General features: G+C 41.7%; 1 protein-coding gene across 1 annotated transcript in view; it reads right to left on the minus strand.

The window, feature by feature from the left end:
- The window catches only part of Ptn (pleiotrophin), an 86,187-nt gene extending 74,511 nt beyond the window's left edge, over positions 1 to 11,676 (minus strand). Inside the window, exon 1 of the mRNA XM_021190443.2 lies at positions 11,351 to 11,676. The gene's annotated coding sequence lies outside the window, so the exon portion shown is untranslated. The remainder of the gene's footprint in view (positions 1 to 11,350) is intronic.
- Positions 11,677 to 14,089: the final 2,413 nt, after the last annotated feature.

Genomic DNA, 14,089 nt, shown 5'->3' on the forward strand with positions numbered 1-14,089 from the left:
GGAAGGAAGGAAGGAAGGAAGGAAGGAAGGAAGGAAGGAAGGAAGGAAGGAAGGAAGGAAGGAAGGAAGAAAGAAAGAGAATTATCTAGTGGTAAGGGACAAAGACCATTCCTGCCATAGCAGTGCTAAGGATCAGCGTCTCAAGGGGAGTGGCAGATCTTCCATGTTTACCTGCTACCATTCCTCTCTGAGCCGAGCAAGGAAAGCAGGAGAGGCAATGGTGGAGTGAAGCCCAGATACAAAATGTGTCTTTATTCAATAGCAGGAGGCTTCGTTGAGTGAGTGTGGCATAGACCCTAGAACTGTCCTTTAAGCACAAAGGATAAAATAAAGCAGGAAAGAAAACATGTAGGCATCAAAGAAAAGGAGCATGCTTGTCACAATCTTCAGTGTGAGCATCCAGCGAATATTTTAACTTGTTAGGACAGATAGAAACCTAGAGATGAGTGAATGGGAGAGACAGAAGCTATAAAAAAGGCTAACCATATACCTTTCAATGACAAGCCTGGATTGAGTGTCTAGTTCAGGCAGGGATACACTAAGAGTAGTCCACACATGTTACTAATCGAGGTGGGCATAAAGAAATGTAGCTTTAACATACACAACTGTTGTGACTCGTGCTCAGTAAATTCAAATACCCAGTATCCCAGATGATCTAACAATCGAAGCTGCTTCACATGGAAACCTCCAAGAGGAAATTGTTCCGGTTAGATTCTGTGTTGTGGGATATATTTCAACANCAGGGATTTTTTTTTTTTTTTTTTTTAGCAAACACTAACTCACATTTTCATGCTCTGTTTTTATAGTGTGTCATTTGAATGACTCTCAGTTACATGTGACCCTCCTTTCTAGGTTTTCTTCATTTCAGTAAAACTCAGGTGTACCTGATAAATCATTCTCATCCTTCCTCCGTTTACACCCGGAGAGAACTTTGCTACTGGTCTTTATAACCTTGTCTAAGACAGACATGCTTCTCTAAGTTTCCAGCATCAAGGATTTGGGGCTTGTTTCAGATCTGAAAGATTCTCCAGCACAACTACCATGTTGTGATGCAGACTAGATACAAATATTCTAATATTCTCAACAAAGTGGGATTTTGTTTAAATGCTACCCAGAGGCAATATAAGCCATCCCACGTCAGGTTTCAAGACCAACAAGCCACTCCTGTGTGAGAGGAACTGTCTCTAAGTTTTCAGGTGACACTCTTTGATTTAAAACAAAAACAAAACTAAAACAAAACAAAAAGCAAAAACAAAACAAAGCAACCCTTGCACTTTCTGTCAAGGACCTCTCTCCAGTTGCTTGATGCTCAAGGTCCAGTGGATGGCAATCATTAGGATGGTTATGCCTTGGTATAGATTTGAATATCAAATGAGGAAGGAGGCAGTTTACATGAGAAGGTAGGAGAGCCATGCTTGCTTTTTATAATTTTATGTGAAGTTTTGATTTTATATATATATATATATATATATATATATATATATATATATATATATGTATGAGCTCACTATTTTAGTGTTTTTATATATATGGATATATTTATATATATATATATATATATATATATATATATATATATATATATTTCCAAGCATAAAAAGAAAGTAGTCAGCATTGTGTACTATATTTGATACATACAAGTCAAGGCATAAAACAAAGTCAGGAAGATCAATGTACAGCAGAGCCCGGAGCTGAGGATGACTCTGCTGTGACCCCTTTACAGGAAGGAGACCCCACACTTTTCTCGATTATCCTGACATAGGTGGATTGAAAGGATGCAAAGAGAAACAGCTTCAAGGACCATGGATATCCAGCTCCAGGTCCTGCGCCCAGAGTGTCCTGGTTGAGACAGGAATCTTCACGGGCATAGATGACACAACTTTGTCTTCAAAGACTCCCTCTGGGAAGATCCAGGAATGGGCAGGACTGCTCCCCAGGGTGAGTCTAGCTTTGTGGAATTATAATGGCAAGAAATATCTGGAGCTAAGGCATTAGAAAAGTGAAATTTCCAGAAAACTTTTCCCAACAAACATCACCCAAAGGATGTAGCAGCATGCTCCAGACCATTCGTCTGAAGAGGAAGAACCTTCAACGCTGTTTAAATGGAATTTTTCTGAGGTCTAAAGTTCCTGTGGAGACAGGCTTCAAGCTGGGCTCTCTCCCATTTTTTGTATATTTCCCTAAGACCTCTGCTCAAATTCACTTTTCTTTCATTCTTTTTTCGCTTTCTTTTGTGAAGCATCTGAAGTCGGTGGCTCCTGTTTAACCTCTTGCAAGAGAACTCACTGGATGAATCATTAGAAGCCCACGGAGCCAGACTGCACTTGGGAAATGTCTGTTTCAAAAGAAGTCGGTAGAAATCCACATCTACCCGTTTATTCTGCTGGACTGTTTTTGATCTACATCTCCAAACCAAATTCATTCATGACAGCCTTGAAGTACATCTCCAAATCCCCAGATCTCACATATCAGAAGTCTTCTCACGATCAGAACAACAGTCTACTTAAAAATACTTGGGGCTAAAGTTGGTGGGAATCCTGATACTGGCATAGACAAGAAAGGCATTTGACTTTGTCCCCTCCTCTGTGATCAACAATGTGGTTGTCAAACCCCAATTTGATCCCAGTCACTTTCAACTAGAGCCAATTGGACATTAGTCACTCCAAATAATAACAGAGCAAATAAATAACTCCCCTGAAGGCTGCCAAGCCCTGGAGCGACAGGCATCAAAGAGGTCTGCTGGCCTTGGAGTGGACCCACCTGCAGTGAGCTAGACCCACCCTGGAACCCTGGAACAGCTTAGAAGTTTCCCAGGCCCCAGGGACTGGTTGAGGAATTAGATGGGTCCTGGGAGGGACCACACAGCTGTGTGTTCCCCAAGGAGACTTTTCTCTTGACTACATGGAAAGGGTCCTTTGGGTAAAAACGGAACACACTGTTTGTGCAGCTTGTCCTTGACCGGGTACATGCTAATTCTTCAAGATGACTTATTCCCATCTAAACAAGTTATTCTTTGCTGAAACAGAGACTCCTTGTGTTTACTGCATAGGATGTTGGCTTGCATTTTTCTGTTCCCATCATTTTAATAAGAATTCATAACTTACTAAGCATTTTTTTGTGATACCAAATTACCCATATCAGGCTAAATAAATTGAATTTCTATCGTAATTAGCTCATTTGGTGAAAACAAATGTACATGCTAATGTGTGTATACCTATTAAAATATTGCACGAAACAATTATAGTGTTACAGGAATGAAGGGCACACAATTATGCATATAACACAATTATTCATATAACTAGTTTATGTCATACTAGAAAAACCGTAAAGGCTTATGAGTAATAATGCACAATGTATATTCAAAGAATATGTTTCTCTCATAAAAGTTCACTAACCTGTACCATGAATATGCTTTTCTAGAACAGGAAAAACATATCTTTTCAAGTATATCTGTTTTCCTGATAAGAAATATAGTTAAAAAAAATTTCAGATGATTTAAGTTAATCAACTTACAAGTTTGACCTGCATTGAGCTCTATGTGATATTCATATATTCTCATCTAGGGTAAAGAAAGAGGATGGGAAGGAAGACTGTGATAGCCTCCCAAGATTTAGCCATGCATTTTTGGTTTAAAATGAACAAATTACTTACCCTGTTTCCTGCAGAACCACAAGGCTTCCTCATCTGAAGCACTTCTAAAGAAATGGGATGGCCACAGGAAACAAGTATGGGTTGTTTGTTTTTTGGTAGGCTTCTGTTTCTTTTTCTTTGTTTCTCTTTCTTCCTTCCTTCCTTCCTTCCTGCCTTCCTTTCTTTCTTTTTAAAGAACATTAATATTTAAATCAGATTCTCCAGAGCTTTAGGGTGCTTTTATTTTTAAGCCAAAGATTCTAATCATGGCTTATGGGGCATACTTGGTCAACTATGTTCACATCTACAGACACTATATGTTAAACCCCAAGAATATTCTTGCCATCAAAAGCAAAAATCCTGTGACGAGAATGTAGCAAAGTCCAAATTCTCAGCATATGAGGCAGGCTATTTTAAAAACATTGTTCTAAATCTTTGCATAATCTCCATTTGTTTTATCCGAAAAGATTTTATCTGTTTCCTGGGATTATTACCAAATTATATTCACTATTGATTTAAATCTTGAGTATATTTTTTATGTAGCAAGAAGGTTTCCACCAAGGATCCTCATGATTTGTCTTAAGCTATTGTCATGTGTGGAAAGTTATGACAAAAGAAGAGCTTATCACACAAGCCTAGATGTCTTGTTACTCAATGCGAGTTCTCCAGCCCTAAACACTGCCATCACCCCGGAATCCTTGGACACAGAGAGACCTAGGAGATCCAAACCTTCATTTGGTGGAAATTTCTGGGCAACTCATCTAAACCTGAAAGTCAAAGTGGTACATGTATGGTGCCAAGAACTCCAATGTCCTAAATGCGGTAATAAATTGAAACTGCAGTGCGCATCCTTTAAGAATCTCAAAGGCTAAACTAGAACACTGGTATTTAATAAAAGTCGCCATGCTGGTTTCAGTTTTGCCTTTTTTAGGATTGTCTTCTCACTTTTTAAAAAACTGTGATTCAGATTTCCTTTCCTTGTTTCCTGCCACACATCCTTCCTCCTCCTCCTCCTCCTCTCTTCACTGGGTCAAATGTACCTCCTGGTATCTTTAGCAATCTCTAGGTATTCTGTGACAGTGACAAAGATAGCAGCAGCCATGGGAAATGAGAAAAACAGGATCTGCTAAGGTGGGATTTAATAATATGAGCCTGCGTTTAGCAGGATGGCTTATACAGTTTGTGAGCATTGCACTCACTGAGGAAGTGCGTCATCACTTTCCCAAACCTGAGCTTAAAAAACACAAATTCTCAAGTTTTTAACAAAAAAACAACCTGGTAACACACTCATTATCACAAACTGACCCGCTGGTCTCTGACTCCACTCCTCTAGTCACTCATCTGTACTGGAGCCTCCAGCAGCAGGTCCCCAGGGTTGGATTGATTATGTGTATAGCTAATGCCGGCCATCTGAGCTCTACTTTTGATTAGGAGTTTCCTATGTGATGCTCTCCAAAGTTTGATGGGAAAAGTCAAGATCTTTGGAGACTTAACCTGCCAAATATCCCAGGCCTTGGGCATACTCAATTTTGAACTGTATTTAGTGAGGACAGGCAGAATGATCGAGGAAAATAAAAGGGGGGCATTCCTTGAAGAGGCGGCAAGTGTTGTGTAGGGAGTGTTGGAGAGCAGAGCGTGAAAGATGAGAAGATGGAAGGAATCAGTAGAAGGAGGCACCTGCATCTCATGCTGTCCATTTCCAGACCTCCCATCATATACTCTGGGCTTATGAGTCCTCCTGTTAAGACAAACTCTGAAGATATGCCCCATTGAGTTAAACCAACGAACACTGAAGAGGAGGACTGTTTTAAGTTATTCGCCATCTCATTATATATATTTTGGATTTTTGCTCTGATTTGAGAGCCTAATGGGAGAAATATTCAATTAATTGAACAAAAATGTAAATGGTAATATTTGATACAGGAAAAGAAAACATTCAAACTCAGGGGTTGAAGATATTTGTTCTGTTGCAGATACACTCTTGAAAGGCACATTGGTTTCTCTAAGCATTCCCTGTTCAGCATACAAGAATAAATTGTTATGATATACAGTGTAGAATTATTTTTTTTGAAATTTCAAGAGTCAAAGGCTAGACTACAGTTGTGAAGAAAATAATATTTTGAGTTGGTTATAGAAGAACATGAATTCTCTCTTTACTCTTGAAGTAATCGAGTCAGAAACCATGTTGATGTAAAGGATGAAGGTAGGTGGGGTATAGAAGACTAAACCCTGCAGATCAACAGGATCCCTCAAATGAAAGCAGGAAAGTGAGACTTGGAGACATTTGCTCTGAAAGCCTGAGGAGATCGGTAATAATACATGATGTTTATTGGAAGGCAGGAGGAATGGGAAAAGGACATTGTGGGATTGGATCATGATTAGCAATTAAAATGGGTAGTCTTCAGGGTTGTCTATCTTTTATTCGCTTCTCAGCCTTCTGTGAAGCATCTCTGATGGGCTTTTGCCCATCAGATAATGTAAGGTTCTGGAGTGGAGGAAGACCAGCCTTTCCTTTAAGGGGTCTAGTGGTGTGGCTGAGTGGAGCTACTACGGATTGGGAATAATTAGCTGACTCCACTCTGATGGGAAAGGAGCTATTCTCTGACAAGGATGATGGAGACAGAGAAAGAAGGGGAAGGAGAATTGAGCATCACATGGAGGGGAGTTTGGCTTGGACCAGTTTTTGTGGCTTTAATTAGTGACAGAGTAAGATGGCTTTCTTTTCCTCCACATATGCATTTCATTAGATCACAATCATCTCGTGTTTGAATAAATCTTCCTGAGGACTCCCAATATGAGGCATCATGTTTTAAAATTATATTTATTCTAAATAAACTTAGACTGAATTCGTAAGCTATCAGATCCATTTTTATTCCTGGTCCAGTATGCAGCAAATGTGAAATGAAAACATGAGGAAATGGAGGGTTTAATTTATCCTCCATCCTAAATCACAGATGCTTTTGAAATACGTGTTTAATGTGATAAATCCCACCATGGGCTCTGCTTTTTTTATTTCTCACTGGAACCACTTAGGATAAAAGTCATAGCTGCTATATCGCCTGCTGCGGCTAACTGCCTCATGTATATATCAAATAGGTAATAAACTTCATGAAGTTGCATTCATTTGTCTTTGTAACCACAGCATATTATATGATGACAGTGGGGTACTTAGAAGCTGTAAAAGTCTGTTAGAAATAAAACTACACCTAGTCTATATCAAGTTTTTCTTCAAAATGGAATTGGTCTACAATGATTCCCTTCAGTTCTTAGTCATATATGAAAGGAAGAAAGGAAAGAAGAAATGGATGGAAGGAAGGAGGGAGGAAGGGAGGGAAGATGGGAAAGAGAGAGGGAGAAAAGGAGGGAGGAAGAGCTTAAAAGGGAATCTATATTTATATACATCTATAATCCCAATTCAAAGGGAAGGTAGGAAGACTGTGTGAGTGTCAGGCCAGCCTGGGTTACACACGGAACTCTTGTCTTAGAACAAGACAAAATCAAAACCACAACCACAAAAATGACAATCTAGAACTCCACTTAGAGGGAAAAAAAGAGACTGTAGTTTTTTTCCCCATGGAATCAATCACAAAGGGCTATGGCAGTGTTGGGACTTTAGAAGCTGGAATAAAGGGAGAGAAGAGAGAGAAGAGAAAAGTTTAAAGCGAATGCCCATGTTTGGAAGCTTTGGGGAGAAATGAACAAGTAGGTGAGAAGGTGAGTGTGCATAGGGGTTGGGGGTAAAAGTCAGACGCTGGCATCACAGGGATCACGGGAGACGGTGGTCATGAGGAGGCAGGGTTAGCAGATAATGCTATTATATGGTAAACAAAGAAGAAGGACAAATGACTGCCAGATGGAGTCACTTGTGGCTCTTAAAGGGTGGGTTTCCCCAGACATAGGTGGGAGTGCGCTGTCCTGTGGCTTCCTAGAATTCGTTTTAGATGAATTTCTAGTAAGTTGTCCTACAAGTTAACACAACTTTCCAAACAAGTGTGTGAACAAAGGTACAGGCATGTCTATTTGTGATTTGGTATTTACTAAGAGAGCTTCTCAAAACCAGAGCCCGACAGTCAGTTACCAGGACTCACGTTGTTCAAGATTAATACCAAGTAGCCAGTTTTTGTTGTTGTTATTATTATATTCGTGGAGTTAAGAGTCTAAGAATTCTACTCTTAGGAATTCTGTATTTTCTTTTTCTATTTGAGATTGGACTTTATCTAAACTCACTATAATAAAATGACTAAATGCAAACATTAGTAGGAAAAATTAAACTTTATTGATCAAAGTGCCTCAGGCATGAACTATTGATTATGTTAGCCCTGCCTATCCTTAAGCCATGGGGAATTATGGTAAAGGTGAGCTGCCTGATCAATTTTTCAAGTGTTACCATATTTGCAAGCCCTCAATGGTATTTGTTCACAGTTACCCTTTTAAACATAGATACCTTACATTTTCATAAAAGGCGTCTTATAGTTATTGATCTAGAAAGATTGTAATAGCAACATGCAAACTGCTATCTACAAGTCTGGCTTATAGTGCCTAGTAAAATAGCCCAACAAATGGTGTCTTGGACAGGTCATAAACACCAAGAATGGAAAGACTTCCCAAAGAACAGCCAAGGTCCAAATTCTCCTCAAGCCAATTGATGGATGGAAAAAGCAGGCCCAGTTCCCAAAGAAAACGTTTGTATCCACATGTTCCTTTCCCCTCACTCCCGGGGAGGAGGCATAGCCTGTACCACAGGACACTAAAGAGCTTCCATTTGTTAATGAGACTGGGGTCCAGAGGAGAAAACACTTCCCACCCGGCTCAGCTTTCCTTTCAAGACATGGGTCAGCAACAGGACATGGCTCTGCCCTGTTGGATGATCCAGTATTAAACTAGACTTCAGAGTGAGTCAGGGGAACTCTTCCGTGTGGAGCTCCCTTGCTGTCCCACTGTCCCAAGTAGCCTCAGTTGGGCCTTACCATCAGTACAAGAGTCAAGGATACTTGACTTGTCACCATGCTGGCATATTTAGAACACAAGTGTTTGGGGAACTGCCATTTGTAACCTTACTTCTGACTGTAGCCTGTTGCTAACATCACAGCATTTCATACAGCTCAGGCAAGCGCAGAGTGTTCCTGGGAATCACAAGGAGGAATGACAGCATGGACGCCACGTGGGGTTGCCACTAAAATGAGAAATCAGAAATATCTCCAGGAGAAAATAAAAACTTAAAACCTAAAATATTTGATTGCTAGGATCAACTTTGTTGATAGAAACAAAATGTTTGGGGGCCTTGTATTATTTTCAGTGACCAAGTTTTTATGAAATTGCAAGCCGGGTTATTGAATTGCAAGGAAAAAAATTTACCCATTTTAAAAACAAAAACAAACAAACAAACAAAAAACCTCTCAGATCTTGCTTCAGACTGCTGTTTGTAAAGACCAAATAAGAAATGTGAAAGCCATCTGCAGGTGGTGGCACAGACCTTTATTCCCGGCACAGGAGAAGCTGAGGCAGGCAGATCTCTGTGAGTTGGAGACCAGCCTGGTCTACATCGTGAGCTCCAGTACAGCCAAGGATACATAGAGAAACTCTGTCTTGAACAATAATAATAAAATAAAAAAGAAAGAAAGGAAACAATGAAAGAAACAAAGAAAGAAAAAAAACCATAAAACTTTCACTAAATAGGTAAGATCAGGTCCCCAGTGTTCTAGAAAGGGGTTGTGGAATACAGACAATTATATTTATATAATATACACAGTACAATATGCAGTCAAGTATATTCTATTCTCATCCCTTATGGGATATCATTTAGGAGTCAGATGACTAAAACATCATGTTAACTGTAGGTCGATCTCACCCACAGCTCTACCCCTGAGAATGTAAGTGTTTGAGCCAGACAAACACTTGGATTCAGACTCTAGAGGGGCTACAGTTTACACACAGCTGGTGTGGGGTGTGGGAAAAGCATTGCATATCCAAGCAGTCCACTCAGTGAGGAAGACCTGGGTCTGTGAGCAGCAGGAGAAAGATTACCTTCTTCTAAAGACTTTAATTCTGATGAAAGAATTTTTAAAAGTTTCTTACAGTTCAAAAGCATGGTATTGGGGTTTTAAAATAAAATGATTTCATTTTGATAAAAAACAGCCACTATTGGTGGTCTGAAATTACACAGGGCCCAAGGAGGAATGGGAGGGCACCCGAGTTTCTCTTGAATTTAACTGGACTATAAGTGTTTCTAATGACTTGGCCTTGAAGGCACATAATTTACTTTAAAAGGGACATAATGAATCTGGAAAACACCAGCCTTCTGTGCTGTGTTGGCCGACTTCTCTTTTGTTTCGCTCTCATTACCTTTTAATATTCTCACAGAACAATTCATTCCCAGATGATCAAAGAGCCCAAATGGGCTGGACCATTTCATCAGCTCCACGTTTGACTGGGATCGTGAAATTGCTCCATTATGCTGTTAGTTCAAAAGCTTTTCTTTGGTAGTTCCTGAAGTGCCTCCCAGGCTCTTCCTTCCAACACACACACACACACACACACACACACACACACACACACACACACACTTTTTAAACTATGCCTGGTAGTTTCAAGAGGAAAGATGCTGATCCACCAGAACTCTGTTACTTTGTTCTCCCCTGAAGTGTGCATTCCTTCCGTGAGGCACCCACTCTATTTCCAAGGTCTCACTCTGCTCCTACAGCTCCAAAGTCCTTATTACTAAGGAGACACGAACTAGTTAGTAATCCGTATGTGAATTACATGTGTGCTCTTGTATTTATGTGCCACATCATATCCCATAGAAGTGTGTGTGTGTGTGTGTGTGTGTGTGTGTGCATGTGTGTGAGTGCATGCACACACACACATATTTTACAAGAGAGGAAAAGTTATATTTTAGGCACAAAAGAAGTGACTATTCTTCTCAAAATACATTATGATAACAACTGGAATATCACCTCAGAAATTCCGGATGTCTGCCAAACTAGTCTTTACCACAGCCCTGGCTTATTTGGATACAACTGAAAACGTAAGTGCTTCTGTGCCAGTTGGCATCCCAACCAAGCAAAATGTAGCCTCCAAAGCATGTCTTTGAAACTTTGGGCTGAACTGTTTCTAGAAGCGTTTCTGGGCTGGTGGGCAGGCTGGGGAGTGTAGGCTGCTCTGACAGAGATGTGTCTCCATCAGCAGACACAGGAGGGGCAGACTGCCAGGCATGTACCACACCTAGAGTGGGCAGCAGTTGGCAGTTGGCAAGCTCTAAGGCAACCTGAGAAGTGGAGGTAGGAAATGAGACCTGCCTGCTGATCCACCCTTTCTTCTCTCTCATGCCTACTGGGCCAGACACACCCACCAAAGCTCCAGGTTTTACAAAGAGCACAAATGTGCCCTCTCCCGCGCTTTGCATGCTCCGGCAGGTAGCAGGAATGCGGTCCCCATGCACTCTCCACAGCACAAAAGCTGCTTTCCTTCTTCCCATCCAAGCACATGCTAGGTTACTGAGCTCATCCCCCCCAAATTTCCTTTCGACTGACTGGTTTGCCTTCTGGAGCAAGTCCGTTTTTAAAAGCAGTCCTATTTAGAGGACTCCAGGCAGCCTCTCTCCTGCTCCAGCCTCTCCCCCCCCCCCCCCCCGTACTGCAGGCTGCCAGAAAAGTGGCTTTGGGGGGTAGGCACACTGCACCAGAGACCCTTTGGAGAAATCCACAGGGTGCCTTGCACTTACTTTGGCTTGCAGAGGTCCTCGCTGACTAGCTGGCTGCCTTTGTTGCAAAGTGCGGGGCGAGGTTTCTGCAGTGGACTCCAGGTATCGCTGGCTGCTGCTCCTGCCTGGGCGACTGCGCTCTGCTCTCCCCCCTTCTGGATGGATGACTCAGTGCTTTCTTTCTTCCCCTCTCTCCACTTTGGGTTTTCTTGTGCTCTGGGGCTTCCTTGGCGGGATATTTGGACGGGAAGGCGGGGAACCTGATCCTGCCTTCACTCAATTACACCCTGCCGGGGAGGGAAATAGAGAATGGGAGGGACGAGAGAGGGCAGAGAGAAGAAGCAGGCTGTGCGAGGGAGGGGGGGAGTGCTTTGCCCCCGAAATCTGATTGGGAAGCTTATGAAAAGCAGGCTACTCTGGGGGCAGTCTTTCCCCAAACGGATCTGCGTAGAAAGACCATGGGGTTATAAGACCGTTTGTTCTTAGCACCCATCAGCACAGTATTTCTTGTACAAACTCCCAAGAACCATGTTATACACACACACACACACACACACACACACACACACACACACACACACACACNACACACACACACACACACACACACACACACACACACACACACACACACACACGGGCCCATAGCTCGGCTTATCAAGCCGGATATCTTAATTGGAAAATTGACGGCATTTTAAACTACAGTTTTGGTCAGGCGCAAAAACAAACAAACAAACAAACAAAAAACAACATGATAATCTATTCGGGGTTGGGGGAGCCATGTGCAAAGGCAGCTGTCCCTTGCTCTCCGCCCCTAAAGGCCTCCCTGCAGGGAGTCCCTGCTAACTTAGGCTGACAGTTGCAGCTCACCTCCAGTCACAAAGCTGCAAAGCAGTTTTTTCTGGGTTGTCACAAGGAGTGACAGATCTCTGAAAATTCCCAATTAAATGTCACTTTCCTTTAGGGGATTTTTCCATTCTTGGCTTCTTCGGTGCCTCCGGGGTCACATATTTTGTGACATGCTCTTGGCAAAGAACACAGGGGTGTAATCAGTGTGGCTCAAGCTCTGGGGCTTGTAAGACTTAGAGAGTGGGCTTCCTGGCATTCTGAGACCAGCCTCTCCTTTAACCAAGGAGAGCATAAAGTGACAGACTAGTACTGAGTCTCACATAGAAACTGAAGAGAAAAGATGGGGTAAAACCCCAATTTGCCCAAACACGTTCAAATTATAAAACTGGCTCCAATTTCTCCCCAAAGATACATCTCTTCAACTCAACTTACAGATCCTATGGATTCCATAGGGCGTTTTAAGCCCTCACATCTTAAGACCACTCCTTTCCTAAAATTACACCCATTGGTTATGGCAAATGGTTTTAAGGACGAGGGGGTCTTCTATTGCCTGTTACCTGTACCAATGTCCAAGAGTCATCAAGGGACAAAGGTGACCCTGCAGGAGTAGAGCTTTTAGTCCACCAATCTTCGTTTCTGCCCCACCCCCGCCACCCTCTAAGGTAAGCATGGACAGAAATTCACTTTTACACCTGATCTGTATTCCTTACAGTCTCTTCTCCTAAACCACCTTTCCACACACAAATCGTGCATACCTTCCTCAAGACCGACTCCCAGGCCATGCTTGTCCCTGTTTGAATGTTCACCTTTGCCGTGAAGCAAGCAGTCCACGTGCGTGTTCATCTGGCTTCACCTGTGTACAGCATGAACTACTCATCAGCTTTCTTTGGCCAGCCCCTTTACTGTGAGAAAAGTTCATTATTTCCTACAGTGACAGAAAGACCCTCCCTTTCCTTTTTGCCCCTTAATTTTATCTTCATCTTTAGCATATTCCTACTGACAGTTCAGTGGACCATGCTGGATTAATTATGGTGCTTGTTTATGGTGTTGGGAAAGCAAGCATGAGAGGCTCATGATGTCAGCTCTATCTCGTTTGCTGCTTCAACATATAACATTTTAATTTAAAAGGTATATGTGAAAATTAATTACATCTGTGGTTCTCAAGTGGGACAAGTTTTATCCTCTAGGAGACAGTTGGTAATGTCTGGAGATGTTTTCGGTTATCACCACTTGAGGAAAGATAGGACATAACCCATCAGTCCTCTGGTGAATAGAGGTAAAGAACGCTACTTAAACATCCTACAGACACATCTCTATGGCCCAGTGAATACAGTGCTTTCTATGCAAGTATAGGGCCGGAGTTTGAATCCCTAGGACTCACACAAAAAAACTTAGGCATGCTTGGTGCTCTATTTGTAAGCCTATAATCCCAGCACTTGGGAAGCAGGGAAAGGGGCTTCTTGAAAAACATTGATTAGCTAGATTAACCAAATCAGTAAGTTCTAGGTTCTGCAAATAGAGCACTGAGTTGGATCAAGGGAGACAAGTGATATCATCTCCTAGCCTCATGCCCACATATACATGCACACATGCATGTGTGTGGGTGTACACACATGTGAGCCTGCCTTAACATATGAGCAATACTCACTCGCACACAAATTAGTTGTCCCAAAATATAAATAGGGTCATGACATTATTTTCCATGGTATTTTAAAAATGTGGAAAACACAAAAAGAGTATTTCTTTTCATAAGTAGAAATCTATAACAAGGCAATATGTTGCACTTTAAGTCAACACAGTATTTTCGCTAAAGCTTAAATAAAACACTACTAGTGCCTCCTGAGATGCCCTACCTCAAGTTCACAAGTCCAGATTTCTATTCATTTCTCTCACTTGTCAACTGTTGATAAG

The sequence above is a fragment of the Mus pahari genome, chromosome 2, assembly GCF_900095145.1.
Source record: "Mus pahari chromosome 2, PAHARI_EIJ_v1.1, whole genome shotgun sequence".
NCBI lineage: Eukaryota > Metazoa > Chordata > Mammalia > Rodentia > Muridae > Mus > Mus pahari.